The sequence below is a fragment of the Mus caroli genome, chromosome 14 (assembly GCF_900094665.2).
Source record: "Mus caroli chromosome 14, CAROLI_EIJ_v1.1, whole genome shotgun sequence".
Lineage (NCBI taxonomy): Eukaryota > Metazoa > Chordata > Mammalia > Rodentia > Muridae > Mus > Mus caroli.
Window position 1 is genome coordinate 50,038,313 of NC_034583.1, and position 20,167 is coordinate 50,058,479.

The window sequence follows — 20,167 nt, forward strand, 5'->3', positions numbered from 1 at the left end:
TTGTGGGAAAGGAGGCACCTTTACTGGACAATCACAATGCACTAAGCACAGAAGGCTTCAGGCTACACTGTGAGGGAGAGTACATGGTACTTACTCTGTATTTCCAAATAGACTTTTTTATTCTAGAACCTTAAAACAAAATTTATGACTCACAAACTTGGGTGAAGGAGAAGAGAGAGGAGAGAAAGAAGTGGGAAAGGGACAAAGAGAGAAAAAGAGGGAGAGGAGAAGGAGAAAAGGAAGGAACAAAATAAACGGAGAAGAGAGCAAGGGGGAGGGAAGGGAAGAAGCAATCTACAATGATTATAGCTGAAATTTTTAACTCAGCTTTGAGTCATCGACAGGATCTTCAGGAAAACATGATGGGCTTATATGTATAAGTAGCAGAGTATATATAAATGTCAAATAAACTATTCGGTTCCCATTTACTGCAGAAATAAGTTTAAATGGAATGGAACTTTAAAACATGTTGACATAAATCCCACTTTCATCTCCAGAGGATGAAGACACAAAAAGACAGGCACATGCAGGTCTGGCCAATAAATCCTGCGGTCCTACTGTTCCTGGGCAAGGGCAGCAGAACCGAGGCTGTGAAAGACACAAGCTCAGAGCAGCTTAGGAGGCCTGCAGCTCACGGTGGCCATGACCAGCAGGACCATTTCCAAAGGCAGAAAGGAAATAACAAGTGGGTGTGGGGGTCTGCAAAAATAGCCTTTGAGCTAGGACAGGAAGTGGAGCCCTAAGGAGGAATGTATTCTGGGAGGAGTCGAGAAAGAAAACAAATAAGTTCTTCCTTTGATTTTTTTTTAAGTTTTATTTTAAAAGTATATGTGTGTGACTACAGACCTTCACTGCACTGCATACATACTTGTGGAGGCCAGAAGAGAACATAAGACAGGCTGGAAATGGAGTTTCATGAAGGCAAGAGTCTGCATTCCCCACCCAGGGTTCCTGCTGAGAAGGAAATTCAGCCCTCTGGAAAAGCAGTAAGGACTCTTAACTATGAAGCTGTCTGCCCAGCCCCTATTGCTTTGACCTTTATGTAGGTAACATATTATATATAAACCCAAGAAAACAACCTAGACCCGTGAACCTTCCCAATGCTGTGACACTCCCTCATGTTGTGGTGACACCCAACCATAAAACTATTTCGTGGCTACTTCATAACTGTTATTTTGCTACTGCTATGATTTGTAATGTAAACACCTGATAGGTAGGATATCTGACATGTGACCCTCAAAGGGGTCACGACCCTCAGATTGACAAACACTGACTTAAACTGATTGATTTGAGCAAGGTCCTGGTTTGAGTCTCTGTTGCTGTGATAAAACACCTGGGAAGGGAAGGGTTTATTTCACCTCATAGTTCTCAGATCACACTCCATCACCCTATCACTGACGGAAGCCATGGCAGGAACTCAAGGCAGGAACTTGGAGACAGGAACTGAAGCAGAGACCCCCATGGAGGAATGCTGCTTACTGGCTCTTCTGATACAATTCAGGACCACCTTCCTGAGCAGGTGGCACTGCCCACTGAGAGCTAACTATTATCTTCCAGATCTAAACCATTAAGTAAGAAAATGTCCTATAGACTTGCATATGGGCCAATTTGATAGATATGTGTCTCACTTGATTTCCCCCTTCCCAGATGGCCACAGCACAGGCAGTGACCATTTTGTTAAGAAAAAAATTATTCCTTTTGACCATGTCGTTTTATGTAAGAAACATTAAAAAAAAAATGAACAGAGATGAGCCAGGACTAATCATTTCAACTTCTAATTTTTATTTGTATAATTGAAGCATATTTGGTTATGGAAACACTTATTTAAATTACCTATTGCATCATGATATCATTTTTGATGCTGCTCTGCTAATGAATCTCTTTTAATGGATTCATATTGAGCAGCAAGATTATACAGAGAAATGAAAATCTTACATTGGGAGATGAACATTAACAAAAGGAGGTTGGGGTGGAAAGAGAGAGGCTGAGAGCAAGATAACTTCTCTAAATGTATTTCACATGAGTTTGTATCTGTGTACACCTTTAAGCAGCACACAGCACACAGCCCACCCTCATATACAGTTAGTGCTCTACTGTTTAAGCATGATTTTGAACCTTGGTCCCCAGTATGTTTTCTCTCGTCACCTGCCTGTGTGATCTGCAGCACACATTCGGCTTACATGGAACACTTTTTTTTTTTTTTGGCTGCTCCATTTTTTATTTAGGCCAGTTCAATTCTCACTGAGGCATCCTGGTGGTCCCTGCTCCCTCGTCAGGAGTCATCATATTAACGCCAGCCTTTATGCAGATACACCATTGGGGCCGTGTTATGTCTCCTTGACTGAACCTATGAATAGGTGGGAATGCAGATATGTGCCCCCGCACCCGTGAAGCATACTTTTCTGCTGCTATTCTTGCATGTCTCAGCACATGCATTGGCACATGCCCATTTTCACACCCCCATCTCTGACATTTGTGAGCTGTGCTTTCATCCATACTGTGGGACCAGGGAGACCCCTACTTCCTGGACCTATTCACTGTGCTAAAGCAAGATTTGTGCTTCAGCCATTAGTACTATAAAATTGCAGCCAGTTCTAATATACAGAATGGTTGTAACTGGGATCTGACAACACTCAAACTCCTGCCGCAGTAGGCTTTTTGTTGTCATTTAATTTTCCAGGCAGCGTGACTGTCACAGCAAGATTGATACACAAGGTTGTTATCTTGTGTGAGTCCTGTTTCCACCACTACAGCAAAATATCCAAGGGAACAAACCAATAACAGGCAAGGCTTATTTTGGTTCAAATGTAAAGATTCCAGTCCATAATGGGTTGACCCCATTGGTATAAGTGGACATAGCAGATCCCTAGGGTTTGCAGACCAGCCTGCCAGTCCAGCTTGTGTGGTGAGCCTTAAACACCAGATAAGTGATACCTGATGTTGTCCCCTGACCTCCACTTGCGTACAAAAAAGTGTTCACGTGTGTACACATGAAAGTAAACACACATGAACACCCACACAGAGAAACAGAAAATGGTCTGGCTGAATGGCACCATGGGATTTGAAGCTTCTTCAAGAATTTGGGGATCAGCCATGTTAGAAAGAATATGGTGGTCAGTGAACACACAGGAAGTCTAATGAACAGAGAAGTGAGGTCAGGGGGAAGGGCAGTCCATGGGTGTACTGAGAATAGGCACGTGTATGGTGCGGAGGAGGGGGGGTCATGTTCATCTAGTAAATAACAAAATATAAAATGTTACAAAATGAGTTATATCACGATCAAGGAAATAAAGGAGTGTTTCAGTATTTCTGGGATGTGTGGACTGGCAGGCAGTGGATACAAGAGGGTGCAATCACACTGATAAAGTCTCAACCATGTCTCTGGAGCAGCATGTGCACTCAGCCCAGAGTTCTGGAGCCACCCTCACACAGACAGCAGGGGGAACTCATTTCACACTTCTGTAAAATTGCTTTCAAGGATTAGCCAAGGAGCCAAGGAAAGTAGAAAGAGTACCCCAGCTATAGAGAGACTTAACAGCCTGGTGAAAATTAGCCTCGGAAAAACACTGCATCCCTGAGTTAAGAAGGAGGCTCGGGGTCCTGCTAGGGTACTTAGGATGTTTGGCTTCTGCAACGGAGGCATTTGTTGGGTGGAAGCAGACTTGGCTGCTGACAAGGATGCTACAGGATCCACGTACTCTTGATTCCTTTGTTTCTCACACTTTAACTCGAAGCAATCTGTTTCCTCCAGGAATGAATCTCATCTTCACCCTGATCTCCTTAGCAACGTTGATCCCGAGGAGCTGCAGCACGTCGTCAGCATCAGCATCAGCAAGTCTGTGTACCAGTGCCAAGGTCAATAGGTTAACTTCAGTCATCCTTGCTACTCTGCAATATCACCTTTATTGTGAATACAATACATCTCGTATATTTCACTATGTGTGATGTATGTGAATGTGTTGAGTATGTGTATGTGTGCATGTGTATGTATGTGAGTTTGTGTATGTGTGTGTTCAGGTTTCACAGATACTGTCAAGACTGTGAGATTTCCCACCAACAGCGGATGTCTTCCTTTCACCGAAGCTCTTGCCAGGAACTTGGCATTTCCTTCTATCCATAGCAACTGTTTATGTCTTTCAGCTTTGTGTGTCTTCCTCAAAACTTCCGTATCTGTTTGTGACTTGAGCATTTTTACATACATTCTTCTATGAAACTGAACACTTGGACTAAGTCTGCTGTGTTGTGGGTGAGTTACTGAGTCTGTGGGTCAGTGTGGAGTGGACCTGTGTCTGAGTCAGACCTGCAGAGATTGCAGCTGCTCTCAGTCATGCTTCTTGCTTGGTGCAGAGGCCATGCATGTGCCCTCCTAGATTACTCTAACAATTTGTCTTATACCTCAGTGTGTAATATTTAAATTTTAGGTTATTGATATAGAAACACATAAATTTTATGTTAATGTTTTATCTGTTTTTGGTTTTTTGCTGAATTTAATTGTTAATGTTCATGTTTCGTCTACAGATTTTGAGAATATTTTGTCTCCATCATAATAATTTGACTCTAAATAATGAGATCTGTATTTCCCTTTAAGCCATTACTGTCCCTTACCTATGACATATGATGAAAGCAGAGGGCAACAGAACGTCTTGATCTGCTTCCACGCAGGAAGAATATTTTCAACTACTCATCCACGCGTTCAGGAGTCCTCTTTTATGCATTGTTCATTAAATCAAGGAAATTTCCTCTAATCTTACTTGAAAGCTTTTAAAAGTTTTCAATCAAATTTTGTGATTGACTCTACAGTCATAATAAAGTACCCTAAATGACAAGCCCACGGTGAGCACTCCAGTCTTCTAGTATAGGTGTGTGTGTGTGTATGTGTGTGTATGTGTATGTGTGTGTGTGTGCTTATGAGTTCAGGGGCATGTGTAAGCCTAAAGAGTGTATCAGATCTCTATAGCTAGGGTCACAGGGAATTGTGAGTAGCTTACTCTAAGTGTTAGAAACTGAACCCAGTCCTTGGCAAGAGCAGTTCATGCTATTGACTGCTGAACTACCACTCAACCCCTATACCTTATTTGTAATATTCCTGGATTTATTTTCAGAGTATATTTCACTTCTGTCTTCATGAGGGGCTATATTATAATTTAGTCTTATATCTTTCTTTCTGATTGCACACTAAGCATAAGCTTGTCTTGTATAATATATTTGTAAGATCCTCCACTTTTTCTACTCTCTAAAAGTGATTCTATTTTACTGTCTATAGAAATCACAAGTAAAACTTTGTGGATCACTCATTGTGCCTCCCTTTCCTACCCTTGCTTGGTTGTTAGATTTTTTTGGCAACCTGACATACACTAGAATTACCTGAGAAGAGGAAAACTCAGTTGAATTTTTTCCATCATATTGGCCCATGGATAGGGAACTAACAACAGACACAAGCATCAGTTACACCGAAGTCCAGCTTGGTGAGCCAGTGAGTACATTGGAGTCATGGAGTCGGAGGTGGAGGTGGGGGGGAGTCCTTTACAGGAGCAGGGACAACACCAAGGCTGTGTCTCTCACAGTGGGGTGGGGGAGGGGGCGCAAATCATGACTGCTGCAGCCACAGCTCTCTACAGGACTTGGGGACAGCTGTACAAGTGACAGCTTCCCTCTTAAGCAGCTGTCTACTGTTTCTGCAAAGTCAGGTAGTACCTTGTGAAACTTGCAAATGCTCACGGTCTCACACTGTGACGTCTGTTTACTTCCTGCCTCTTGTGTCCTGGAGAGAGAATTTCCACTGGGAGAAGATTACTACATGATAAAGAGTGATAGGCAGGAAACAGGGCAGTGTGGGAGAGAGGGAGACATCACACAGTGGATCAGGCTAGTAAAACACAAGCTCCACGTGGATGTAAGCCATTGACACTATAGGGTGCGAATGGCAGCTCACTTCTGAGTCTTTCTCTCCCAGAGGCAAAACACCAAGGGATGTGAAAGGAAAATCAGCTGTCTCCTGGGGGAGGAGTTAGTGCACAGAACCAAATAGCTCCTCTCAAAACCTAAAGATACTCCCCAAAGATGGGAAGCACCAGAGAAATACTCACCTTCTATTGCTGTATGAAGAGAAATATCAATTACATATACTGTGCTGTGGGATTCTGGAATGGAAACAGACTAAGAGACTCTCAATAATGTGTGACTTTTAAAATAATAGCCTATGACTACTGCTCATTAATTAGCACTATGTTATAAAGTATGACGTCATGCTGTGAGAAACCAGGTATAACCTGCATGAAAATCTGCTGTAATGCTTTCACAACTTTCTGTGAAGGAAGGGGTCTCTACAATTAAGAAAAAATCTTGTAAAAATCTGGTTTCTCCTACCTTTTGGAGGTGAACTGAGTAAGATAATGTCCATTCTCCCTTGTCCTGACAAACACAGTCAGGAGGACATTACTGTTTAGTTGGTAGCCAGGCTACAGTGATTGTCTCATGACAACCTGACCTGAAACTTTGCTGTTGATCAATCAAGTATGAATAAATTCCATGTATATAATTGAGATGATACAAAGGTATATATCTTTGTATCATTATGTATATGTATATATATTATACCAGAGAGGTATATATGTATTCTGAACTTACTATTTCATTGTCTATCTTCTCTGTCCTTTGGTATGTAAGAAGTTTGATAAGATAGTATCAAAATTTTATTGATAATTGATTGATAGTGAATAAGAATGTATTGAAACATTGGGACTGGATTGATGGCTTAGCAGTTGAGTGCATGCTGCTCTAACTGAGCACTGGAGCACAGTCCCCAGCATCCTTGTCAGGCAGCTTACAAGTGCCTCTGACTGCAGCTGCCCTGTTCTGGCCCTCTAGGCACTTGCACTCACATGCCCATACCTCCACACAGAGGGAGGAGGGTAGTGCTCCTGGCATGCCTGTGACTCTTAGGAGTTCTAAGCTCACCTCTTCCTGCCAGTGGACCAGCAAAGCCTATTTCTCACACTCGGGCTTTTTTCTGTAAATAACTAAAGTCAATGAATAAATTGCTTTTCACTAAATGTTCCTCTACAATGGCTGAGACCACAGTTCTGTCAGTAAAACTTCAGTAGTATTGTTCACAGTCTGGCCACTTATTTGTTCATCGTGTTTCAGAAACAACCTTCTCCAATTAGGTTTTAATCAGTCCCATGATTTTAATATATCTTTTTAAGAAAAACTAAATGATCATTTAAATTTAAAGCAAGCATACTAAATCAAAAGCATGCTTTGTTTTAGATACTAAAATCAAAGAGCTATATGCCATTACTCGTTTTCTGTTGCTAAGTCTTTGGTTACAGCCAGGACTCTCTGGGCCTTCACACCGTTTGTGCCTTTATGGTTTAAAATAAGATGTGACCTAGTGAAATTCCCATGTCATGACAATTACGCAAATGATTTAACACTAGTCACTGAGAAAACCAACCTACCATGTTCAATGTAATATTAATTTAAAAATTCTAGATCATCTCTTTATGAATATGGAGTACCCCTTCATCTTTTGCCAGACACTTAAAAAGACTCTGTGTGTGTGTGTGTGTGTATACATGAATGCTTGCGTGCATGCTTGCACGTGTGCATATGCCTGCACCTACACTCTTGTGCACTTCCTTCTAGAAGAAAATAATCTAAGAAAAAAGTCCCCTGAGAATCCTAAACACAAACATGTTACCATGCTATGACCATAAGTGCTATAATTTGATGTTTGGGGTGAACACTCAGTGCTGAGTTCTAGCCATCAATATTTCTGAAAAAGAAAATAGACTTTATAATAGGCCAGTTTACTTTCTTGGCACATGTTATCAAATGAAAAGAATGGCTTGAGAAGTTATGCAGCCTGCAACAATTTATATAAGAAATAGAAATAACCCAGACTCAAAAATTATTTACAGATCTATCAGTCAATCAAACAAGGTACTACTGAAAAAAGACCTAAACATCTTAGCCACAACACAGAGGCCTATTTTCAGAATGGGCACCACAGACAAATACTCTGTGTAGCTGCGACCAGGCCCCACAACTGGCTGTGCATCTGCCAGAGAAAGGATGGTGTTGAACCAAACAGACACCCAGCCCAGATCTCCAGCAAGAGGGACAGTTGAGCAGGGCCAATTTCAGACAACCACAGTCCTCCATGGAGCCTTGGGGCATACAGGTCACACAACTGTATTGCCCATAAACACATAGTTCAAAGCTTATATCTTATGGCCTTGGAAACAAACCAATGCATTCCATGGTCAATGGTGAGACATAGGAAAGAGAATATGAAGTTAAGAGCTTAAAATACAAAGCAAACTGCTGGACTCTTAAGTTTATATAAGGGCCTGCCACCTCTGTGTCTTCCTCAGAAGATACTCCTTGCTTCCTGCTAAGACAGCAATGTCCATCTCTGCTCTGAGGGGAGACTAGTTTAACATGGTTAACTTTCTCAGTTTGGAGCACTGTTGACAGGCCACTCGGGATCTAACTCACCAGTAAAGTGCCTGCCTAACAGGGGTAAAGCCCTGAGTTTGATCCTCAACAATAAAGAATTACAAATAAACATAGATAGATAGATGATAGATAGATAGATAGATAGATAGATAGATAGATAGATGATAGATAATAGATAAATAGATGATAGATAGATAGATAGATAGATAGATAGATAGATGATAGATAAATAGATGATAGATAGATAGATAGATAGATAGATAGATAAATAGATGATAGATAGATAGATAGATAGATAGATAGATAGATAGATAGATAGATAAATAGATGATAGATAGATAGATAGATAGATAGATAGATAGATAGANAGATAGATAGATAGATAGATAAATAGATGATAGATAGATAGATAGATAGATAGATAGATAGATAGATAGATAGATAGATAGATAGATGATAGATGATAGATGATAGATGATAGATAGAGATGCTCTCATTAGTATGTCCTCATATGGATGCACTCCAAGCAGGATGGAAGGCTTCGTGTCAGTTGATCCACTGCATCTTTTTAGATAATACTACAAAGCTAGAGAGCAATCAAATCTCTCTCCAAAAGAGCAAAATGATTTTTTTAAGCATGTCGATTCTTACATCAAATATCAGTTGCATTCTGACTAGGCACTGTGCTACAAAGTAGTAGCATGGTCCAGGCAGTTTGGGAGGAATAAGGATGGAAGAGAAGCCAGAGTTCCCTCTAGCTCTCTGAAAGAGTGTGATGCCGATGTGGCCCAACATGGTGCCACCTGCTTTCATGGGCCTTGCTGTGAGCACCAAAGCTGAAGAACCTGTAAGGACCTTTCTCCTCAGCCATCCTGAGGTGATGGTGAACACATTTCATCATAGGCCACAGAGTTCTGCTGAGTATTGACCCCAGTACTACCGCATGAGTGCATGCACACATTCACATAGATATATTGTTTGCATATACATACAAGTATCATTTTTTGTTCTCTCGGCTGAAAGTGCCTAGAGACAATAGCATCTGAGCAGGAATGGTCACACCCTGTGCCTGGGTCCTAGCATTACTCTGCAATGACCTCAGTCTATGCCTCCTCCAGAGTCTGGTGAGTCTGAGACTAAGAGAGGACAGAAGTGATGAGGAAGCTCGTGGTGACGGCAAGGAGGGATGCGCTTAAAGGAAGCAAATCAAGAAACTTGCCTGTCACTCATAGGACTCCTACCCAGGGAAGCCCAGAAACCGATTTAAACAGTCAGGAGCCATCCAGCTTTGCCCATCCTGCCCATCCCAGTTTATGGGTCATAACCCTAAACTTAAGAGATATATTGATGTATCTAGTTTGATAAAAATAGTGATTGAATAATAACCAGTGAGAGGGATAAATCTTTTTATCATAGGGACATTTTCCAGATTCATCCAAACCCTCTGCCATCCAGGAAGCCTAGGATTCTCCACTGCATTGGGGTGGACAGAAATCTAGGCACTCTTTGTATCACCTTGGGAATTTTTGTGGTAGGCCCTTAACTATCTTAATAAGCTATTTTTAAAAGAAGGGAGTTTATAGTTGTCTTCCTGGGACTTCTGCTCTACCCTTCCTCGGAAGGCTGGAAAGAGCAGGACAGGGGAGGCAGGGGAGGCAGGGGAGGCAGAGGAGGCAGGCAAGAGTGAAATCTCTTCTGCCTTTATCCTTCAGTTACAAAGAGGCAACTGATGTGTCCAGGCACTGGTGTCTGAAGGGCACTGTTTCCCCAGAGGGAGCATCTGGTTTGAATGTGCTGAGCAGGGATGGGAGGATGGCCATAGGGCCAGGGGGCAGAGTAGGAACCCTGTTAGCAGCCAGGCCTCAGCTCCTTGACAGCCTATGCTAAACTACTGTCCATCCAGAAAGAAATAGAACAGAGGGTTACTCTAAAGTGAGGCTTGTTTTTAAATCATCTTTGGCTACTAGTAAGCACACAGAGATGTCACGGGGACAGTCATAAAAATACAGCAGAAGAGAAGACGTATCATCTTCAGTCCACAAGCAAACAATGACCATGTGGTAAATTTCAAGTTGTCCCTGTCAAGTGCTAACACCACCGTCTGCAGAAGCTGTGGCAACCGGAGGCTAAATAAACCTGGACATGGAATCTCTCTGAGTCAGGGTCTCAGCCCACTGAGCCACTCCATAGGCCAACCAAGGTCAAGGAGCAGCTGCTGGGGATGAGTCACCTGTTCCATCCTTACTGCTTCAGGCTCCCGCCTGCCAGCCTGCCTGCTGGCCATGCAAGCTTCTTCCCAGTGTCTGCTTCCTGGAATCAGGCTGCCTCTGCTTGCACCCCAGGCCTGACCCCTTTCAGGACCCCATCTATACATACCAGTATATGCATGCTTATTTGCATGTGTGCTGGCTTGCATGTTTGTGTGATTATGATTGTGCTATGATAGTAGAAAAGTTAAGACAGTTGCATAGAGAATAACACATAGAAACTGGCCACCCATCCCACCCCACCCCCAGTTGTATCTTCTGGCTTTATATCAGGGTCTTTTTCTGCACAACAGACCTGAAGGGTCTTTAGGGTCCACTCTATGTTCCCTTACCAGGTCCTAGCTTATGGCTGTGCCTTTCTCTATGGGCGAAATATCTCACCAGGCTCAGAATGCCCCTTGATGTGCTCAGTCCATATTGGTCTTCTCAGAGCAACCCTAGCCAGTCTAGCCTGACACCCTCCAACCTCTACCCTAGTCCACTCCTTCCGGTGTGGCTTCCGGTGTGTAAGGATCTCTCACCCTCTCAGCTTCCACACACACTTTACAGACAGTTGTAGCTTCCCAGTTGCACCCAGCACTTCTGCTGGAATCTGAAACAGCATAGTTTGTTCCTTCTTGCCCCACCTACTGTCCCCATTCAAGGTTAGCATATAGGACACAGTTAAGCTTTGAACGATTAAATATCATCATACTTGATTTAGACTCTGGCATCTAGTTCTGCTTGGGGGTTTGCCTCTGCTCAGCTTTCTGCCTAGCTCCTCATGGGCGGCTCTTCCAGATAACCCCCATAGACTCCAGGCATCACCCTCAGGACTCCACTAAAAATGACACTTCGTTGCACATTTCTAAGCCAGTCTCGCGTGTGCTGTTACTCCTGTTTATATCTGTCCCCCTCAGCTAAACTGTGTCCTCTATGTGGCAGGGCCCATATTTAGTAAGTCATTAAGCCATGCTGTAGCAGGAATGGTGAGGCCACATTATGTAAATGCCGGGGCCGCACAGCTGAAAAAGCATCTCCTGCAAGAGGACCTAATTGAGGACTGCCTAAGAGACCTAGGATTGCTAGCACAGACAATGCCAGCCAATCGGGAACTGCATTTTATTAGAGATGCTTTCTTGGGACCAATGGGGCACGGGTAGAGGTTACTAAAGGAGCTTGCAGCAGTGTTCAGAGGAGCTTGCTGCAGTAGTCCAGGTCACAGCCAAACACCATGCCTTACATCTATCTAGCTTGTTCAGCTGAATCTCAATATAGATTAATATGTCATAAAGCTTTTCAGGGTGTGGGTGCACGGATGCAGATGTGTTACTTACAGAAAAGATAACGAGAAAAGGCAGTGAAGGGCAGTAAGTACCCAACCACCCTTTAGATTATACTGCACACACCTAGCAAAGAAAATAGAGAAGTAAAGAAATTAATATGTGTAAATATTGTCAAGGGAGAACCAGGAACCAGTTTTTGGTGATGACATCAGTGATATGCTTACCTATTAAAAATATTCCAGGGAGTAGGAACAAAACCTAGTGGAAACATGAGAATTCAGCAGCAGCCAACAGTTATAAAAGTACCCAAATCAGTTGGCCTGCTACACAGTCAACAGTCCAAACACATGCTTCAAAAGGATTCAGGCTCCAGACTGACGAAAGCTAAGATCTTCAGGTATAAACATAAAGAAAAATTGTACAGTCCATGTGGGGAAAAGTCATAAGCAGGCCAAAGTAAAAATAAATCACCATTGGAAAAACATACCACATACTGGATAGAAAACTTAATATTTTAGCATGCCAACTCTCTATACGGCAGTACTCATTTTATCTATGTCCAAATATGTCCTCCAGAAGACAATTCTAAGCAATGACAAGGCATAAAAATGTATATATATAAAGTAGACATCTTTTGAATAAAAATTCTGGAAAAGGATACTCATGTAGGGAAGGAGTCTAACTGTATATTAGAATGGGCTGTTTAATTTGTATTATGTGGAATTGGTCAGGTTAGTGGTTCTGTATCAATATACTGAGAAACCTACGTCATAATAACAATGGTTGATTTTGGATGATTGCTTCCGTGTCAGCCCACGGTCACTGGGCCTGTCACTCTAGGCTTTCTCAGAACAGTATATCATGCTAGGGACCTAGCTGATGTCAGCCAAGAAGTAGAGAGAAAGAGTGAAAGGAGAAAACTAGAGCCAGTGCCCCAAAGTCCCCTGACAGGGAAAGATCACAATGACTTGAACCCTCCCACTAGGCCCCATCCTCAAAAGGGTCTTTCAACTCTCCAGCAAGTACCACAGGCTGCACCCCAAGATCTCAGCATACAAGCCCTGGAGGATGTTTAAAATCCAAACTGTTGCAGAGTAGCGTTAGAAATCTATCAGCATGGTGTCTGTGAAAATATGCTGAGACATTTAAAGGAATTAAAGAAAGGAACACTTGGCACATTTTTCTCTTCAATAGAATGCTATCTCTGAGGAAGTAGTGAACATAATGTAAGAGTGTGTGGTGAAGATTGAGTCACCCTCCCTCCCTATGCCTCAGCCACCACATTCTCTTCCCCGGCAGTCACTACTGCTATCAGGTTGTATGACTCTTTCATAGTGGCCCTGCTGAGCACCACAAGCTTGCACAAATAACAGCAAGCACCTACAGCCCCTCTGTGTGTGCGCTGCGCTTTCTGTTTTACTTGATGCTGCATCTGAGAGGCCAACCGCTGTCCAAGTAGTTCATTTATTTGCAGAGCATCCCACTGAGTGGACGGTTCCCTGGCCACCTGCTCATCTCTTCTGAATGCGTCCGTGCACTGTCATGACTGTTCTGCTGCATGTATGCACTTTTCATGAACATCACTGCCATAAGCAGAATCCTAGGCATGTAGGCATCCTGCCTTAAAGGACATTGGAATCATAACTTGGATGTTAAGTACTTCTTAAAAGAGGTTCCTGGCTTAAAGGCTTGCCCCACAGCTTGTCCTGTTATCCTGACGGTGTGTGTCGGGGTCCAGATGATCCGCAGCTCTTTCCGCAGGCACAAAATCTGGCCAAAATATAGCTCTTGGGACTGCAGAGAGAGAGAGAGAGAGAGAGAGCTATGAAATAGTGGTGAAGAAGAAAAGACTGTTTGCTTAAGCACTGCTTGGAGGATTGGCTTTAGTTGCTGGCTAAATGATATATAAAGATCAATGCAAAACAACAACAACAAAAAATTACTCATTCTTAAATATCCAGAGTCCTGTGTCTCTGTCTACCACTGAGTTTCTTTGCAGGTTCCTGAGCTGCTCACAGCTGTGCTGGCTGTAGCAGAGGTGGTATAACGAGGGCTATCATATCGTCCTATCATGAGAGCAGACGAGACTTAGCAACAGATCAATCCACAAACAAGTCCAAAGCTCATGGACTGTTAAGAGCTCTCAGCTCGGGAGTTGGGGGATGTGGGTCCCAGCAGACAGCCTTTGAAGCTAGAGCTTGCCTATTGCCCCTCCTCCTCCTCTTTGTCTTCTTCCTCCTCCTCCTCTTCCTCCTGTTTCTGCTCCCTTCCCAGTTCTCTGGTGAACATTAACCACTTCACTCCATCACACCATAAGCTCAGAAGCAATGGAGGCAGTCATGGAGGGAGAATTTTGAGCCATGAGCAAAATCAACCCTTTTCTCCTCTGGGTTGCTTTTCTTGGGGACAGTTTTCATCATCATGAAAACCTAACACACACACACTTATGAATGCACATTTATGTCTGTGTATGATTTTACACGTGTGTGCAAATAATATAGTGTTGTATAGATCATCTTACCAGTTTCCACAAGGAATTGATCACAGGATGAGGAATTGATCACAGGATGAGGAATTGATCTCAGGAGGCAATCAAGTGGTAAAACCTGTGGTCCTCAAGTTCCTTACCTAAAACCGCCTAAGATTTTAATCTGACCTATGCCCAACTGCCTACATATTTTAAAACTTTCAAAATTGCTTACAGTAAGTAACAAAATGTACACACTCATAAATAGCTGACATACTGTATTATTTGAGGAATCCAAAGAAGAAACTGGTCTTTATGGGTTCATAGAGTTGCACTCATTTGTCCTGATGTCTTTGCTATTTGGTGACATCTGAAGAAACAGAATCCCCATGTGTATTCCTAATGGAAATGATTTGATGATACTTTTCTTACTATTTATTAATAAACATCTCCTAATGGTCTCAATAGAGATTCATACTCCTAATACTTACGTTGGCTAGCACCTACTTCCCCACATGGCAGAACTGTTAGTAAACCTTCTCATGTTTGCTCACTTGATGGGCTGAGAAAGGTTATCACTTCAGTTAGCAATTTCATTTCTCCTAATATGAGTCAGATTATGCGCACACTCTGATCTTCTGCCATGCTTACCCTTGTGTCTCACATGCATTTGTGTCTTTCTATGTTAAGGGTCTTCATCCACGTCTGTGGCTTCCAAATGCTCCCCTGATCTATCTTTTCCCTCTCTATGTGTAACTTTTGTAAAGTGGAGGAACACTAATATCAACCTTCAATTAACTAATCTAATTTCTGATTCTGGGTTTGTATTCCATAAATTTTCCGAGTTTAGTGCAGGGCAAAAAGATCTGATTATTTTCCTCACCTACCCTAAGGGCCACAGCCAATGCCATACTAACAAAAGGCAGGTGAATCAGCAAGGAATGAAACACCATGTTCATGTAATGGTCTATGCCCCTCCCCACACCCTCACACATTCACATGTGCAATCTCATTGAAGTGTTCGTCTCTATTTGATATCCGGAGCTTGTGGAACCTTTAGGAGATGGAGTTGAGAAGAAGGAAGCTAGGTTACGAAATTTGAGCTCTTGAAGGCCACACTGGGATCCCAGCCTTCCTCCTTCTCTTTGCTGTCTGATCATCATGAGGACAGTGTCCTCAGCCATAGGCTTCCACTGTGACACCATCAGGCTGAAAGCATCACCAACAGGCTGAAAGCGACTGGCCCCCCTAGACTAAAGCTCTAAAACCACAAAGCAAAATATACTTTTCTCTCTGTTGTTTGTTTCAAGCAATTTTTTAACAGTGTTGCAAGTTTTACTTGCCATCTATCTACCTACCCATTTAGCCACCTACCCATGCATCTAAGGGAAAGATGCGTTTCCATGATAATTATGATGGCTTGACCAGAACCCACTCTTTTTTCCTTAGGAAATTTCATTAAGATATTTGTACCTTCTCCACTCAGGTCTGTTCCTGAAGAAGCTAAATGCGAGAGTCAGTGGTTGATGCAGGCCTAAATTAGTAATGAGAAGGCACTTCTATCTGGCTATAAGCATTGGTTCAGAAATAGATAAGCAATTCCTTCCAGGGAGCGGGAGAGAAGAAAGTTGGCTAAAACTAAACTATCAGATGAAGGGGAACCCAGGCAATATCTGACTTAACTTAAGGTCCACTCCAGGAGAAAGAATCTATACCCATTTGCTTGGGTGACTAAATAGCCCAGGGACCTAGGAGAAAACAAAATACTACCATTCTAAAGCAAGCAGGCAAGCAACCAACCAACAACAAAAACAAAGCCGTAAAATGGTTCCTAAGGACAGTCTGCTACACTCATAGATCCGTGCCTTGCTCAGCCGTCATCAGAGAAGCTTGCTCCTGTAGCAGATGGGAACAGATACAGAGACCCACAGCCAGACAGTATGCAGAGAGTGAAACACCTTGGAATGCTTAGCCTTACAAAGGGTTGTCTCCATCAAATCCTTCCCTCAGGGCTCAGGGACCCTTGCAGAAGAGGAGGCAGAAAGAGTGGTAAGAACCAGGGGAGATGGAAGACAGCAAAAAAAACAAGGCCCTTGAAATCAACCTGATCAAAATTCATATGAACTCAGACACTGAAGCAGCACGGACAGATTAAGCCTGCGTGGGTCGGCACAAGGTCCTCAGCATTTACACTATGGCTTCCAGTTTAGTGCTTTTGTCCGGCTCTTGAGTATATGAATGAGTGGGTCTCTCTTTCTTGTGCCTTCTCTTATAGTCTCTTTCCTTCTGTTTGTTGCTTTTGTTCAATTCTGTTGTGTTAGCTTTTGTTTCATCTTATTTTATTTAAAAAACAACTGTCTTGGTACTTTCTAATTAGTAAGGATTTGGGAAGTGTTTTATCAAATTAACAAAGCTTTCAAGAGCATGACATTTAATTCGCCACTCCACTTTTCTCTTCCATTTCTATCAGCTTATGGTGATGTTAGCATTTGGGCCCAATCTGCATGAGGTTACTTATGAAAACAAAACTGTTCCTTTCAAAGTCTGTAAGCCTGTAGCTGGAACAAGCAAAATGTTTACCAGCTTGGGTAAATATAATATTCTACCATCAGTATTCAGTAAGTTACTTTGCAGAAGTGTTTTATAATGTAGACGTATAAGCCATGTAGTGTCACAATTAGTTAATAGTGCTGGCAACTGAGAATGATCTCCAGAGTTAATAGCCTTACTTAATTCAGAGGGCAGAGTAAGTTGGAACCCTACTGTCACTAAATTCTTGCAACATTTTATATTATCTGTCCAATCTTATTAGTTCACTTATTATTATTTATTATGAATGAAATACTCTTGAGCAAAAAAAAAAATCTAGCAATGACAGTTGGAATTCCCATAAGCAGCTCTTGTACTCTCCTTGGACATGGACTTGTGCATATATGTCCCTAGTAGTTGTCCTGATGCCATGAAACAAAGGTCATAGCCGTGGGTAAAGATGATATTGTTGAAAATAGAGTGGAGAATGCAGGAGGGGTAGGGTCTGTTCTGTACATGGCTGACTGCCCACTAAAGCAGTCACTCCTAAAGCCATCCCGTCTTGCACTTTGAATCCTAAGGAATCAAAACCAAGCAATCACGTTTGTGAAAACCAATTAAGTTTTAGGGGTATGTGTGTGTGTGTCTGTGCTTAACTTATAGCTTTATTATACAAGGTTTTGTACAAGTATGCCACTGCAGTTGGCTTAGGAGAGAGAATGGAGCTTGTGGAATGGTTTCTTTTCATTTAAATTATATATTAATCTTATAATGTGTCAGACCATCTGAAGATGCTCTAAGTTGCCTGCGGTGTGGTGGAAAGGAAGATTAGGAGCCTGGAGTTGCTCCTCAGCTTTCATTCATTCTTCTTGTTAGGAGCTATGGACTTGAGCTAGGCACAGGTTTTACCCCATAGTCACTGTTTTCCCAACCCTCGGCAGGAAGGCAAAGTGTTTCACTTCTCAGTGTACAGCATCACATAATCTGATGGTTGCAAGCCTAGAACAGATAACCTGGGCCTCCCCTGTGCTTCTTGCAGCATAGGCTGCTGTGCCATGGTTAGAAGTTCAAGTGCCTACTGCAAGTGAACTGTATGTAAAGACCTGAGAGGATGAGGCAGAGGCCATCAGATGCTATCTAATGCCACAGAGGCAGGAGCCCAAGGTCAAGGCTGGGATTTGTAAGGTGTTTGGGTGAGTTAAATTCTCACCAGTAATTAAAACAAGTCAAGAGGTGATGGGTACAACTTAATTAGTTAAACCTGTTGGATCAAATCTGTGATTTTAAAGGAATGGACATGAGCACCAATCAAAAAGTTCCAACATCCTGAATAATAATGGGTGACTTGAGGCATGGGGTGTAGGGGTGCAGGAGGCAGAGCATTCTTGATTTCAGTTTTAAACACCCAGGGCTGTTTGCTTACTATGAGCACTCTGTGTGCCAGTAGAAGTGTGCACAGTCACATACTACATATGGTGCATGTTTGTACACCATAGACAGTTCTGGCTAGTGTTCTGAGTGATGCCAAATGATTTTCCAAGCATGGAGAGAATCTCCCCAAATAGTCAACAGATGTGCATCGATTTAGAATGGGGCAGACTTCTACAGAGACCCTAGAACATTTCTAATGAAAAGCCATGCTACCCTAGGGTGTCCCTTCTCAAATAGTGCTAGAAGGCCTGTCTCCCCCATCTGCCTCTCTCTTTATCTCCTCATATTTGGACCCAAGAGCTTGGTCTTAACAACTATTCTAAGGTTTTCTCTTTAAAAGTCATGGGTTCTTTCAAAATATCAGAATATGAGTTTTTCTGTTATATAAGAACTTAAAGTATATGTATTTTATTTGATTGTTTTTCCTTTGCAGCCTGGCATTTTATGCCTAAAGAAGTGCTATATTTAACTTAAAACCTTTTGTCAGAGTCACCCAGTTTGCTCAGTGGGCAAAGGTACTTCCTGTTAACCCAAAGGACCTTAGTCTGATCTTACAAACACACATGGTAGAAAGAGAGAACCAACTCCTATAAGTTGTCTACACCCATCACACACACGCACACACACACACACATACTTACAGACAGACATACAGACATACACACATACATACACACATACCCATCTGTATGTATGTGTGTGTGTGTGTGTGTGTGTGTGTGTGTGTGTGTGTGAATACAGTACATCAATTCATCAGTTAACTTTAAAACTTCATACACTTAGTTAATACTAATACGAGGCCAGGGGAGGATGACTTCCTGTCTACTGGTGGGAGGTGTCCTATTCTGCGTATTTGGTGTTTTTCTCTAGGAGTGTTAATACTGAAAACTACAGAAAAAGAAAATAATTTGTTTTTTTTTCCACTGAGCCTCTCGTTCACCCTCCCCATGGTAGAACGTTGTGTCGTCTTCAGAACCATCTTCCGTAAGCATGTTTCTTTGTGTTCAATGAGTCACATATCAGGCCTTTCCTTCTCTTGGAACAGCAGTTTTCCCTGCACTAGCCAGACTGAAGGTACAAGTGACTGCAACAACATGTTTGCTGCGCCCAGCTCTCTACAGGGTGGAGGATCTGTGATGCTGGAAGTTGCAGAACAATATGCCTGCTTCCTTGGGCCTGGAATGCCAACCCCACCCAACAGCAGCCCTGCTCACCATGAGAAGGCTCCAGGGCTGGGGACTTGGCAGCTTTGTGCATGCAAGTAGTCAACTTAGAAGGGTGGCTTTTGGCTTAGCTTTCATGGGAGAGAGGTTTTTGTTGTGTTCGGAGGGTGGGGGTGGGGAACTGGCAATGCTCTTTCATAGGTGTTAGGAGACAGTGGCATTAAGTTTACAACAGTTACTTTGCAAAATCTTCAGATCCATAGACACAGCCCTATGTCTGATGCAAGATGATTTTAAGATGAGAAATGCATTATTTTCACAAGGCATTGCTTGAATGTTGCTCCCTAGTATTAGCTTATTTACCTACAATATGAACGGGTTTCACTTTTAAGGCATTATAGCAGGTCTAAATGCCTAAGTGGGTCATATTCAGACCCTTGGTACCTTAGATATTCACTGAAATTTTGAGACTCTTTCTTGGTGAAATCTGTCTAACTCTCTTTCTCTCTCTCTCTCTCTCACACATACACACACACACACAAACATAAACACACACACAATCATTTTCAGCTCTGGGAAAAT